The sequence below is a fragment of the Halichoerus grypus genome, chromosome 6 (assembly GCF_964656455.1).
Source record: "Halichoerus grypus chromosome 6, mHalGry1.hap1.1, whole genome shotgun sequence".
In the NCBI taxonomy this organism is placed as follows: Eukaryota; Metazoa; Chordata; class Mammalia; order Carnivora; family Phocidae; genus Halichoerus; species Halichoerus grypus.
The window spans coordinates 19,194,740-19,208,494 of NC_135717.1; positions in this window are offsets into that span (position 1 = coordinate 19,194,740).

Consider the following 13,755-nt stretch of genomic DNA (forward strand, 5'->3'; position numbering starts at 1 on the left):
CCTCCTCCCAAAGCTCCCTCCTACCTCCTTTATCATTATTATTTTTGTTATTGTTTGTTATTGTGTATGTGTATGTGGGTCAAAACACTTAACACACCCTCTCGGTAAATTTTAAATATACAATGCACTATTGTTCACCCCAAGTACCACGCTGTAAGGTGGATCTCCAGAATTTATTTGCCTGGCATAACTGAAGCTTTGTCACATTTGATCATCACCTCCCCCATTCTGCACCCCCTCCAGCCTCTGAGAACCGCTAGTCCGCTCTCTGCTTCTATGAGTTTGACTGGTCTGGCTTTTTTATATGAGTGAGATCATGCAGGATTTGTCCTTCCGCATCTGGCTTATTTCCCTTAGCATAATGTCCTCCAGGCCCGTCCACGTTCTCACAAATTCCACTGCCTCCTTCTTGGAACCCCCTACTTGTCCGCCCTTCTCTTACTAAACTTGCTGAAGGTTTTGGGTGGTTCCTGTGGTTTTCCTTTGAGAATGTTGAGTTCCCCTATGCCTCAGGGTCTTTGCATCTGTTCTTCCCTCTGTCTTGATTCCTCTTTCTCCACATCTCCTGGGTTGGCTTCTTCTTAGGACTCTGCTCTCAGCTAAAGACTGGCCCTGATCATCCAGCCTCCAAGGGTTACTCAATCCCATCTCTCTGTCCATTTCCCTCACTGCACACCTAGACATCTGTGTAGTACTCTATGCACCTCCTGCTTTATCACAGACACTCTCCCACCCTTGGAGACTGTGAACCTGATGAGGACAGGACCATCTTACATTTTGTGTCTCACCGTCTCTCCACCTCCTACCATGGAATCTGGCATACAGTGGGATCTTAGCATACCATAAATATAAGAAGAATTAACATTTCTTAAGTCTTTATACACCTTGCATGATGCTACATGTTTTTCACGCATTAGACAATTTAATCTTCACTATCATTCAAGGAGTCGTGTGTTCTTCTTCTTCTTCTTATTGTGACTGTTATTATTATCCCTATTTTATAGATGAGGTCATAGGCTCAGAACAGTTAAATTACCAACAGATGTAATTAACCCCACGTATGATGTTTTACTCGTTCCAAAGCCCTCTCACACCACTTTTCTCCTCTAATCAAAGAATAATCTTGAAGTAGGGCAGAAGAGTTATTGCCAAGTTCTGCTACAGCAGAGAAAGCTGAGATTCTAAGAACATCGGAAACCACTTAAAGCTGGACTGTAAGTTGCATCTCTGGCTATGGTACCATTAGCTATCAGGTCAAACATGCTTCGCGCTACACCCAACAGCCTCATGTTGCATGAAGGATTTCTGAATGCCCCCAGTGGGCGGGAAGGATGTAGAAATCCATTTACACCGAACACACTTATAAAATCCTAATAGCGTCTTCTGCGGTCAGCGGAGGGGAGGCCGAGGTGTGGCCTCAGCTCTTCATTTGATTATTGGCTTCAGCGTAGCTCAGACACCTTCAGTCCCTGTACTAAGTACTCCCGCTAGTTTTCTGCACTATTTCCAATAGTTTCCATTTGTTAAGATTTGTAAAATGTTTGAGACTTGCGAATCAGCATGTACAGACGCTAGCCCACTTGATCTTCACAATTAGGGATTATTATCCACAACTCACAGATCTGTAAGTCAGGATAGATGTGGTTGCAAGTGACAGAAACCTCATTCAAACTGGTTTAGGCAAAAGAAAACCAGCCATAACAAAAGGATGTATTGGTTTATGTACTTGGAACATACACGGTCCCGAGGCTTCAGTTGTACCAGGTGCGGTAAACAAAATCCCCACCCCCTCACTTCAAGCCTGCTTTCCTTGCACTGATTTTATTCATCGATGGGGTCTTCCCTCACAATGGCAAAGACGGTGCCACAAACTCCTGGCATATCATCTAGCAGTTTAGGGAAACCAGCAGAATAAAGTCCCTTAGTCCCGGTCACTGCAGTAAAATTCCTGGAAGAATCCTCATTGGCCTGGCCTGAGTCATGTGTCCACGCCTGAGCCAATCACTGTGGTCAACGGAATGCAGCGCTCTGATTGGCCAGGGTTGGGCGCCATGCCTGACGTTGGAGCAGGGGCGGGGCAGGGCAGGCCTTCAGAAACACGTGGGGAATGGTTGTACAGAGTGAAATCAGGGACCGGAGGGGGGCGAGGATGCAGAAAGACAATAATGGAGATCCACAAGAGTAAACAGGAGAAGAAAGGTTGATGGGCAGGAGGTGGTTTTCCTAAAACGGCCCGAGTCCTGACTACAAGGTTCCAACGCCCGTCCTGTGGTCTGCACGCTCTCCCATCGTAAAGGGAAAACTCTAGCGTTTGGCTTTACACTACATAAATACTCGGGACACTTCTGCGCTCCCGATATGTGGTAGTTTGTCCACATCAGGCAGTTCTCCAGTTCTCAGTGGACACCAACTGAGTGTCCTATAATTTAACTCCCTTCGGACACTCCCTACCTGGAAACAGCACCAGATCCCATAGGTTAGGGGCTCAGCCCTACAAAGATGCCCCCCACCTCAGATGCTGACCTCAAGTCCAGGTTGTCACCTGTGCTTCTGATTGACCAGCTATATATCAGATGTTCCCTCCATCCCCTCCTTGGGTTTGATTAATCTGCTAGAAGTTCTCACAGAACTCAGGACAACTGCTTACTCACCAGATTACTGGTTTATTTTAAAAGGAGATAATTTAGGAATAGCCAGATGGAAGAGGTGTGTAGTACAAGGCATGGGGAAAGGGGTTTAGAACTTCCATGCTCTTCCAGAACCTCTATGTGTTCACCAACCCAGAAACTCTCTGAACCACGGCCTTTAGGGACTTGGGGGTTTGGGGTTTTTTGGAGGCTTCACTGCACAGGCCTGACAGATTAAATCATTGGCCCTAGATGACTGATCTCAATTTGCAGGCCCCCTCCCTTCCCCAGAGGTCAGGAGGGGGCTGAAACTTCCAACCCTCTACTCTTTGGTTGGTTTCCCTGGCAACCAGCCTCCAGCCTTAAGTGCTAGCCCAGAGTCACCTCATTAACATAGAGTCAGGTGACATTGGAAGAACTTTATTATGAATATCAAAAGACACCTTTATTGCTCTTGCTACTTAAGAAATTCCCAGGGTTTTAGAAAGTCTGAGCAAGAAACCAAAGACCAAACATGTATTTCTTACTATAAATCACAGTATCACACCCTCACTGCCATTTCCCACAGGGCTTGGTGGTGCCCTAATTATTTATTCAGCAAGAACAAGAACGATAGCAATAATAGTAGTAATGATACTAATAGTAATAGTAATAAAGATTATAGTAATAGCAATATAATGGCTTTATGTTTGGCATCCTTATAAGTCCTTCACTCATATGAACTTATTTAACAAAATACTTCTAAAAACAGGAAGGAGTGCTCAAATACCTCCCCAGTCTGCAACAGACACCTCCAAAAGCTCCTATTCATGTTTTTCTTAAATCTGTGGATCTATTTGAACACATCCAGCCTTAAATGATTCCATTTATCTGATATTCTGGAAGTGGCAAAACCACAGAGACAGAAGATAGATCAGGAGCCTCCAGGGGCTGGGGGTTGGGAGAGGGGTTAATTCCAAAGGGGCGCAGAGGAATTTGGGGGAGGGATGGAGTCTGGAAGGGCCGGTGTCTGCCAAAGTCATAGAACCATGCCCTAAAAAGGTTGAATTTAATGTATGTAAATAATACCTTAACAAAAAATGAAAAACAAACCTTAGTGTTTTATTCTCCTCTATAAATATATTAATATTTATTTTACTAGAAAACGAATGTTTTAATGTATTTACCAAAACACATCATTAGCCCTGTTGGAAGAATGCCCGTACTTTCTTATTCTCTTCCTCTAAGGGCTTAAAGCCATCAACTTTGCAATCCAAATGACCTTAGGTCAAATACTGGCCCGGCTCCCTAAGAGGGTCACCTGTGGGCAAGTCACTTAGATTTGCTCAGCTTCAGTGTTGCTTCTGCAAAGGGTGCCGGTGCTTTCTATAGAGAGCTAGGGTGAACTCTGTCTTTGGTCTTGGTACCAACTAGTCCTTTCTGCAATGTTAACACATAGCTTATGATCAATAAAAGGTCGTGATTCTTATTGTGTTGCTGGTTCTGGACTTGCTTCTCCTCAGATAGGTTTCTTGCCCTTTCTCCACTCTGCTCTGTAGTTGTGGGGCTTCTCCTGCGTAGGGGCATCTGCTAGGCTTCCAAGACTTGCTCTTGGATTGGTGGAATCAGACCTGGCAGGACACCATCACAGAGCAAGGGGAAAGGAGACACAGAGCATCCTCCCCATTCTACTCCACACAGAAGGCTTCTAGAACAGGGGCTGGGGATCCTCCATGGCTTCAGCTCTTCCCAGATGGACCTGTCATGGTTCTAGCTTCTACCACATGTCCCTGAGCTCAGGTCACACCACTTCTTTTTGCCTCTCAGGCCTGGGAGCTTGGCAGCAACTACATGCTGTATCTTACTCTCTGGGGCAGCCTCATTATCCTGCTTAGACTCAGCATCTCTCGCACCTGGGTAGATAATCCCCTCCTTGACATTCCTTCTGTCTTAAACACTTGAAGTCATTTCAATTTTCCTGCTGAGACACAGACTGATAAAACTGTCTTCCCTGAGATTTCTGTGGGCCTCGGTTTGAAAAACAGGGACTGGATTGCGGACCCATAGTTCATCATGGACTCTGTGTGGTCTTGGACAAGGCAATTCATAATGCTGTTTTCCTAGCTGTAAAACCAAGATGTTCCGAGTGGGGATCACCAAAGGCCAGTATTGTGCTAGAAACCTCTCCCCTGGCCTGGATTAATTTTTTCATCGTAAGTCTTAATTACATATGTCTGCATTCTCTTCACCGTTCGCTCCTTGCTTGTGTGGTTTCTCTTGGTTGCTGAGCCAGTTATGAAATAAGCTGAGCTGGATCCAGGTTGTGGAGAATGAGCCAAGTGGCTGAGCAAGGTGGAGGCAACCTCGTCATCCCATCTCTTGGGGAGGACCCGACAGCCAGAGCATCCTCAAGCCATGCACGGGATGCCTGCCCCATCCTGCAGCCCGAGCACCCCACACCTGCAGGAGGCTCTGGCCCCATTCTAAGGCACACAGCCAGCAGACCGGCAGGCTCCAAGAACATCAGTTTCAAGTTGAAAAGCCTAGAAATGAGGACACTCCCCTGTCTGAGTTAATTAAGATTTCAGCTTCCAGCAGATGTTCTGGTGACTAAAGAAGAAAACACACACACACACAATCTTCTTCCTTCTCCTCCGGCAGAGACGTTCCCTTGGGACTCTCACAGAGGGAGTATGGATTCAGACTCAGTTTTCACAGACCATCATCACAACCACCAGCCACCTAAAATCCTAACAGTAATGACCACCACCATAACCGTCATAATAGCCTTCACTTCCTCAATGTTTTCTACATTCCAGGCACCCAACCTTCATATTTTGCACCTCATTTAACCCTCACTACAACCTAAAGCTAAATCCCATGCTCCACCTTTTCAGCAGAAACAGATCGGAGGAGTATAGTTATCAAGCCACTGTTCTGATGCCCGTGGCCTTATCAAAGAGAATTCCCTGCCCTCCCCCCAACCACCTAAAATAAAGCACACTCACACACAGGTGTTCACACACACATCTTTTCACCTCATCTGCTTTATCTGTGATCATGATTCTTATTACCACCCAACACATACATTTATCTTTCCTTGTCTGTCTTTTCCCATTAGAATGTAGAGTCTATGAGAACCCGGTCTGTTTTCTTCACTCTTTGTATCTCCATATGGGTTCTCACAGCCCCGCTGATCCAGTCTGTGCTGTTCTGCCCCATAATTCCAAGAGGCCAGGATCACTTCTCGGAAGAAGGGCTCTCCTCTGGAAGCCTCTAAGCCTCCTCTCTCTTAAGCTCAAGTCAGGCCCCTCGTACCTCGGGTTAGATCAACCTTGAGGTTCATACAAGCCATTACCTGTCCTTCTTCCAGGTTCCAGGACCTACAGTCTACAAAGTCTGTACTGCTTTGTCCCATTCTAGAATCCTCTGAGACCGGCTTGATGCACTCTCCCCATTTTCAAGGTGAGAAAACTGAGGGTCACTGCTGTCTCCCAGCTGATCCAAAGTCAGGCATCCAGGAAGCTGGACTCTGATTCTGACCCATGCTTATTTTGTCCTAGCAGTGTTGGCTGCCAAATGTAAGGATGGACAGCCCCTATACTCTTTTCTTTCATTAAACTTTTTTTTTTTAAGATTTATTTGAGAGAGAGAGAGACAGCATGAGCAGGAGGGGCAGAGGGAGAAGGAGAGAGAGTCTTAAACAGACTCCACACTGAGCGCAGAGCCCAACGCGGGGCTCAGTCTCACAACCCTGAGATCTCACAACCCTAAGACAAAACCAAGAGTCAGATGTTTAACCAACTGTGCCACCCAGGCACCTCTCTTTAATTAAATTTTTGAGATAATGGTAAAATCACATACAGTTGTACAAAATAATACATAGACAATCCCTTATATATTTTTTTCTTTTTGAGACAGAGAGAGTGTGTGTGTGAGCTGGGGGGAGGGGCAGAGGGAGAGGGAGAGAGAGAATCCCAAGCAGGCTCCACACTCAGCACAGAGGCCCACAAGGGGCTCCATCTCCCAACCCTGAGATAATGACCTGAGCTGAAATCAAGAGTGAGTTGCTTAACAGACTGAGCCATCCGAGTGCCCTGATCCCATATATTCTTGATCCAGTTTCTCCCAGATACAACACCTTGCCAAACTGTAGTATAATAACAACTGGGCTGTTGACAGTGCCACAGTGAAGACAGAGAACACTTCCATTACACATAAATCCCTCAAGTTGCTCCTTCATAGTCACATCCACTGTCTTCTCATTTCCTCCCCATCCTTAACCCCTGGCAACCATGAATCCATTCCCCACTTCTATAAATTTGTTCATTCAAGCATGTTATATAAATGGAATCTTTCATTTCATTGACTTTGTCTATTTGTTTTCTGTTTTTAATGTAATCCATTTCTGTTCTTATCTTTATTATTTCCTTTTTTCTTCTTGCTTTGGGTTTAGTTTGCTTTTCTTTTTCTAAATTCCTGAGGTGGGCGTTTAGATTATTGATTTGGGTCTTCTCCTTTTTTCCCAAATGCATAGTGCTGTAAGTTTCCCTCTTGGAGCTGCTTTAGCTGTTTCTCATAATCTTTGATGGGTTGGTTTTTCATTTTCATTCTACTCAACTAATTTTTATTTCTCCCAAGACTTCCTCTTTGACCTATGGCTTATTTAGAATTGTACTGTTTCCTTTCCAATTGTTTGGAAGTTTTCTATTATCTTTCTGTTACTGATTTCCAGCTTGATTCCCTTGTGATCAGAAAACATATCCTGTGGTTACTCGACTATCTTTTTTAAATTCCATTTTGATGTATCTGTCATGTTTTTGAGTATCTCTTTGTGTGGCTTTTTTAGTGATTGCTCTAGGTAATAACTTTTGTATACATAAATTATCACAGTCTACCAGTGTTGTTATTTTACCAATTCAAATAAAATCTTAATCCCTTTTATTACGTCTCTTTACCTTCCCCTCATAATACAGTCATCTTAAATATTTCCTTTAACATACACTGCAAACCACATCAGTGTTGTAATTCTTTCTTCCACCATCAAATATAATTTAGGAAACTCTAGAGGTAAAGGATATTGTATTATATTTACCCATATTTTTGCTTACCACATTCTTTCTTCCTTCCTGATGTTCCAAGATTTTTTTTTTTCTTTTCTGTTTAGAGACCTTCTGTTAGCCATTCTTTTTTAGGTAGATCCGCTGGCAACACTCCTAGCTTTCCTTCATCTGAGAATGTCTTAATTTCTCCTTCATTCCCAAACAGCATTTTCACTAGATAGGATTCAGAATTGACAATCCTTTTCTTTAAGCTTGAAAGAAAAAGTGCCATTTCGTTTTTTGGTCTCCCTGCCTCATGAGAAATCCTCTGTGATTCAAATTATTTTCCCCTATAGAATAAAGGAGGCATTTCTGTCTGGTTGCTTTCAAGATTTTTTTCTTTGTTTTTAGCTTTCAGAAGTTTGACTGTGATTTTTCTCGGTGTTAATTTTTTTGGATTTGTCCTGTTTGGGACTCACTCAGGTTCTTGAATCTATAGGTTTAAGTCCTTTGTCAAATTTAAGAAGTTTTCTGCCATTATTTCTTTCAGTGATTTTTTTTTCAGCCCCACCTCTTTCTCCTCTCCTTCTGGGACTCTGATGACATGGATTAGCTCCTTTGTTAAAGGCCCACAAGCCCTTGAGGACCTGCTCACTCTGTTTGTCAATTTTCTTTCTAAGATTTGGTATTTCCCCCTTGTTCTATCCTCCACTTCACTGATTCCTTCTTCTGTCCTCTCCATTTTGTTGTTGAGCCCATTCATTGGGCTTTTCTTTCAATGACCATCTTTTTCCATTCTAAAATTTCTATTTACTTCTTCTTTAGAGCTTCTCTTCTTTTTTGTGTGTTTTCAGCATGCTTGTAATTGCTCTTTGAAGCATTTTTTTTTTTATGATGACTACTTTAAAATCTTTGTCAGATAATTCCAATCTGTCATTCTCATGCTAGCACTGACTTTTTTTTTTTCATTCAAGTTGACATTTTCTTCATTCTTGGCATCATAAGTGACTTGAATTGAAACCTGGACATTTTGGGGTTTATGTTATGAGACTTTGAAACTTATTTCAACTTTCTGCATTAGCTGGATTTCTGCAACACAGCTCGAGCAGGGGAAGGGGCTCACTGCCTCATTACTCCTGGGTGGGGGCATAAGTCCAGGTTCCTCACTGAGTCTCTGTGGATACCCAAGTAGGGGAGGACCAGACCTCTGCTGGCATCTCCCTGGCAGGGAGGGGTCATTGTGCTTTGTTGCTGCTTCCTGTGGCCTCCAGTGATGCCACAGGGTACAGCCTTAATGCTGGGTAATGGTGAAAGTCCTGATGCCAGGAGTGAGGGGCTCTTCATTACTACTGGATGGGGTGAAATTCCAGGCTCCCAGTGTGGTCTTCCCTATCATAGCCATGGAGGAGTCACTGTGACCGCCTGGCAAGGGCAAGGGTAGATGTGCAGGTTGCCCACTCAGCCTTTGCCAGCTTGGATGGGGGTGGGGCTATAGCTTTCCCTGTGGAGTCTGGCTAAAGTAAAGCAGTTACTGTCTAAAAGTTGCCTGTTTTGCTAGATTAGCCCTTCCATGGCCCTTTGACTACAGAGAGGGCTTTTGGTGGGCTTTTCTTCTCCTGGACCCCTTGATGTCTCTAGATCACTGGCTTCTCAAGCTCCACACCTGACATATGAGTCATAAAGAAACAAAAGCAAAAATAAAAATTGGGACCTCATCGAGGCACCTGGGTGGCTCATTTGGTCTGCCTTCAGCTCAGGTCAGGATCCCAGGGTTAGGGTTAGCTGGAAGCTTGATTCTGCCCACTCTGCCTGCTTGTGCTCTGTGTGTGTGTGTGTGTGTGTGTGTGTGTGTGTGTGTGTGTCAAATAAATAAATAAAATCTTTAAAAAAAAAATTGGGACCTCATCTAGTCAAGGTACCTAGCCAGTCTATCTAGGTTTTTGGCTATGTATAGTGGAGGGCATAGGAGAAATTAGAGCTATTCCATCTTCTCAAAAATGTAAGTCCTTATAACCTTTTATTTTTATTTTTTTTATTATGTTCAGTTAGCCAGCATATAGTACATCATAAGTTTTTGATGTAGTGTTCAATAATTCATTAGTTGCGTATAATACCCAGTGCTCATCACCACACGTGCCCTCCTTAATACCCATCATCCAGTTAGCCCACCCCCCCCACCCCCTCCCTTCTGTAACCTTCAGTTTGTTTCCCGGAGTCCAGAGTCTCTCATGGTTTGACTCCCTTTCTGATTTCTTCCCATTCAGTTTTCCCTCCCTTCCCCTGTATAACCTTTTAAATGAAGAACTAACTCAAATTCTTAAATGATCTGGTCCCTACCTACCTTTTTCAATCTTATTCTCCACTCCCCTTTACACATACATTACACCCTCCATTCAAACAAAACTATTTTCTCATGGGTGGGGAGCTGGATTTCGGTTCACATTTTATCACTTTCTTTGGGTAAGTTGCTCAGGCCATTCGTGCCTCAGTTTCCTCACCTATAATGTGGGGTAAATAATACTGTATATATCTTAGGGTTGTTGTTTTGAAGACAAGGGTAATCATCCCTATAGAGTAACTAACAGTGTCTGGTATCCAATAACATTCAATGTGGATGAGTTATTGTTATTATCAGGCTTTCCTTCCTCCATAGCCTTGTTCCTCCTGCCTCCACACCCTCCCACTTCCAAATCTGACACAATCTGTACATGCCAGCTCCAGTGCCACCTCCTCCATGAAGCCTTCCTGTATTCTCCCAGCTACAAGTGGTCATGCTTTCCTGTGAAACATATGGAACATTTTCTATCTTCCTTTCAGAGTTAATTTCTTGTCCAATATCCTTCTGGGCTTTCTTTAAGGTAAAGACTATACTATACTCAACCTTAAATGTACATATTTCTTCCTTATTATAAAGACTAATGTTGAGTGAAAGAATTATTGATTAATTATATGGAAAAAGAGGGGGGCAATCTATTCAGTCCTAGGTGCCTGGAGTAGACAGAATAATGGTTCCCACCCTAGTCCCCAGGACCTGGGAAAATGTTACCAGTCATGGCAAAAGGGACTTTGCAGATATAATTAAATTGAGGATTTCGGGTGGGGAGATTGTCCTGAATTATCTGGGTAGACCCAATGTAATCCCAAGGGTCCTTATAAGCAAAAGAGGGAGACAATGAAAGCAGAGGTTGAAGTTGATAGAGTGACTGGCAGATGGAAGAGGGAAGAGATTCATCTGCCAAAGAAGACAGTCTCTAGAAGCTGCAAAGTGAAGGACACAGATTCTCTCCTAGGGCTTCCAGATGGAACACAGCTCTGCCAACACCTTGATTTCAGCCCAGTGAGACCCATTTTGGATTTCTGGCTTCCAGAATTGTAAGATAATACATTTATGGTATTTTAAGCCACCAAGTTTCTGGTCATTTGTTATAGCAGCAATAGGATGCTAATACAGTGCACATTGCTAACACTTAATAGGCACGTTCTTTCACAAGATTATGATAAAGAATGAATGCATTCATTTATTTGTTCATTTATTCAGCAGTTATTCCCTACCTACTATGTGCCCGGCACAGTCCTAAGTGTGGAAAGATGACAGGGTGGGGAGATTTAAACATGAACTGAAAGCTGGCTCTGCCCTCGGGACACACTAAGGAGGCACTGTGTCCATGGACATTGGTCACACAATACAATGATTATCAATGTTCACAGAGTAGTGGAGGCGACCAAGAGTCTTTATATGCAAAGGAAGAATTCATCTTTGCCCAATCCTAACTTGTTCCATTGTAGAATATTCTGCTTGCAGACTGATTTAAACCAGAATTGAAAGGCCTTTCAGAACATGTTCTAATACAGTGACCACAAAACCTACAATAATGCATCAGAGCAATGGTACATCTCCTACCTGTGTCCAATCCTGATGCCACCATTTACAGTCTATGTAACGTTGAGCATAGGATATGAAAATAGTATAGGAGCACTTGCCTTTTACAGTTGTTATGAAGATGAAATGTGTGAATTTGTGTAAGCACTTAGAATAGTACATGACCTGTGGAATGTATGAGATCGCTAAATTAAAAAAAAAAAAATCTTGAGTCTAACTCCAAATCAGAATTTCTGGGAGCAGTGCTTGAAAACCCTCGTTTTAATCTCATGCATACTCAAAATAGGGAGCTGTTGCACTAGCCTACTCCATCCCTCAGAGTAAGCCGATCATTCAACCATGCACATGCTTTTTTTTTGTTTTCTACAGAAAGGCTTTATGAAGATTACGCTGTCAACATTTTCCTTCCCAGACTCATAAATTTTCTTAAAAGTTAGCTCAAACTTCAGTGAATTTACTCTTCTTAAGTGCTTAAAGTTAGTGCTTTATAGGGAAAAATCAATGTGCATTATCCATATGTTTACTGTATATACTCATACATTCATTCATTCATGCATCCGTCAGCTATTTAAGGAATCATACCCTGTGCCAGATAGGTGTGTTGGAATTACATTCCTTTCTGGAAGAGGCGAGGGCTTTAGTAGCAAATAGAAGTCAACCAATCAAATGTACATGTGAAGGGTATAGAGGAAAAATGATATTCCAGGCAGGCATTCAGAAAACTCTCCAGCCTCAACTCTCTCTGCTTTGGGAGAAGAGAAAAATTGTACTTCATACCTTGATTCAGCAGCTGCAGGGCAGGGCACAACGAGGCCCCTCTCATCAATGCAACAGTGGCCAGTACCTAAGGGAACAGAAATTCCACATCAAAGTCCATTCATGGGGCAAGGAGTTGCTGAGCAGAGAAGACAGAAGTAACAGGAGGCAGCAGGACAGAGTTCAGGAAGTCACAGTGGTGTGCCAAAGTGTCTAGCATCCCAGGGCTGGGAGCCAGATCCTGACTCTAGTACCTACTGGCTGTGAACTTGGGTGACTCCCCAGCAAAACACAGATGTATAGTCATTATAGTAAAATATAGTACAAATAAAATTGTACTTCCCTGAAGGGATCTGGGAGGCTGACGGACATAATTCTTATCAATACACAGCACAACACTCAGCACATGCTTCTTAAAAAAAAAGTAGTTGTTGATATTGGTGGGTTTGGGGTTGATAATGGTAGAGCTGGGTATTTTTGTTTCTGTTTTGTTTCGATTTATTATCAAAGTAATAAATATAACACAAGTTCATTTACAGGTAAGAAAATACCAAATTCCTTCACCTGACCACCTGAGGCATCTCTGCAGCACACCTAGGACTCCACTGGCAGCTAAAAACCAATCATGCAGACAAATGAGGCCCTCGTGATGGGCTCATGGAGACTCTGAAGGCTCTTGAACCCATCCTTCCCTCTCTCCTGTCCTAGGAGGATGGAGAGGCTTAACTACAACCCTCATGATGGGACTTATTTAGGAAGTAATTGTCTTTCCACTCCGGTCCCTGATCCTGGTTCATGGAAGAAGAGCTTCCAGGAATTGAGTAGAATGCGAAGACTCTATTTGACACGTCTCCATCAAGCAGTGAGCACAAGGCAAGCCTTTTCCTGTCTGGTCCTGGAGGATGCATAAGCCCTTTTTACAGCTCTATAAACACCAGCAGTTTATAAACTGGGGCCTTGGAGGCTGCAGAGTGCCCTCATTTCCCACTCCACATATGCTCCATTCTGTCGGCACCATACAATATGCCAAACACGAAATCACACTAGGGCAGCAAAATGCCTTTTTTTTTTTAAATTAATTATTTTTTTGGTGTAGTATTTCATGATTCATTGTTTGCGTATAACACCCAGTGCTCCACTCAATACGTGCCCTCTTTAATACCCATCACCAGGCTAACCCATCCCCCCACCACCTCCCCTCTAGAACCTTCAGTTTGTTTCTCAGAGTCCAGAGTCTCTCATGGTTCGTGTCCCCCTCCGATTTCCTCACTTTCATTTTTCCCTTCCTACTATCTTTTTCTTCTTCTTCTTTTTTTTAACATATATTATTTGTTTCAGAGGTACAGGTCTGTGATTCATCAGTCTTACTCAGTTCACAGCATTCACCATAGTATATGGTGTATACCCTCCCCATTGTCTATCACCCAGCCACCCCATCCCTCCCACCCCCCACCACTCCAGCAACCCTGTT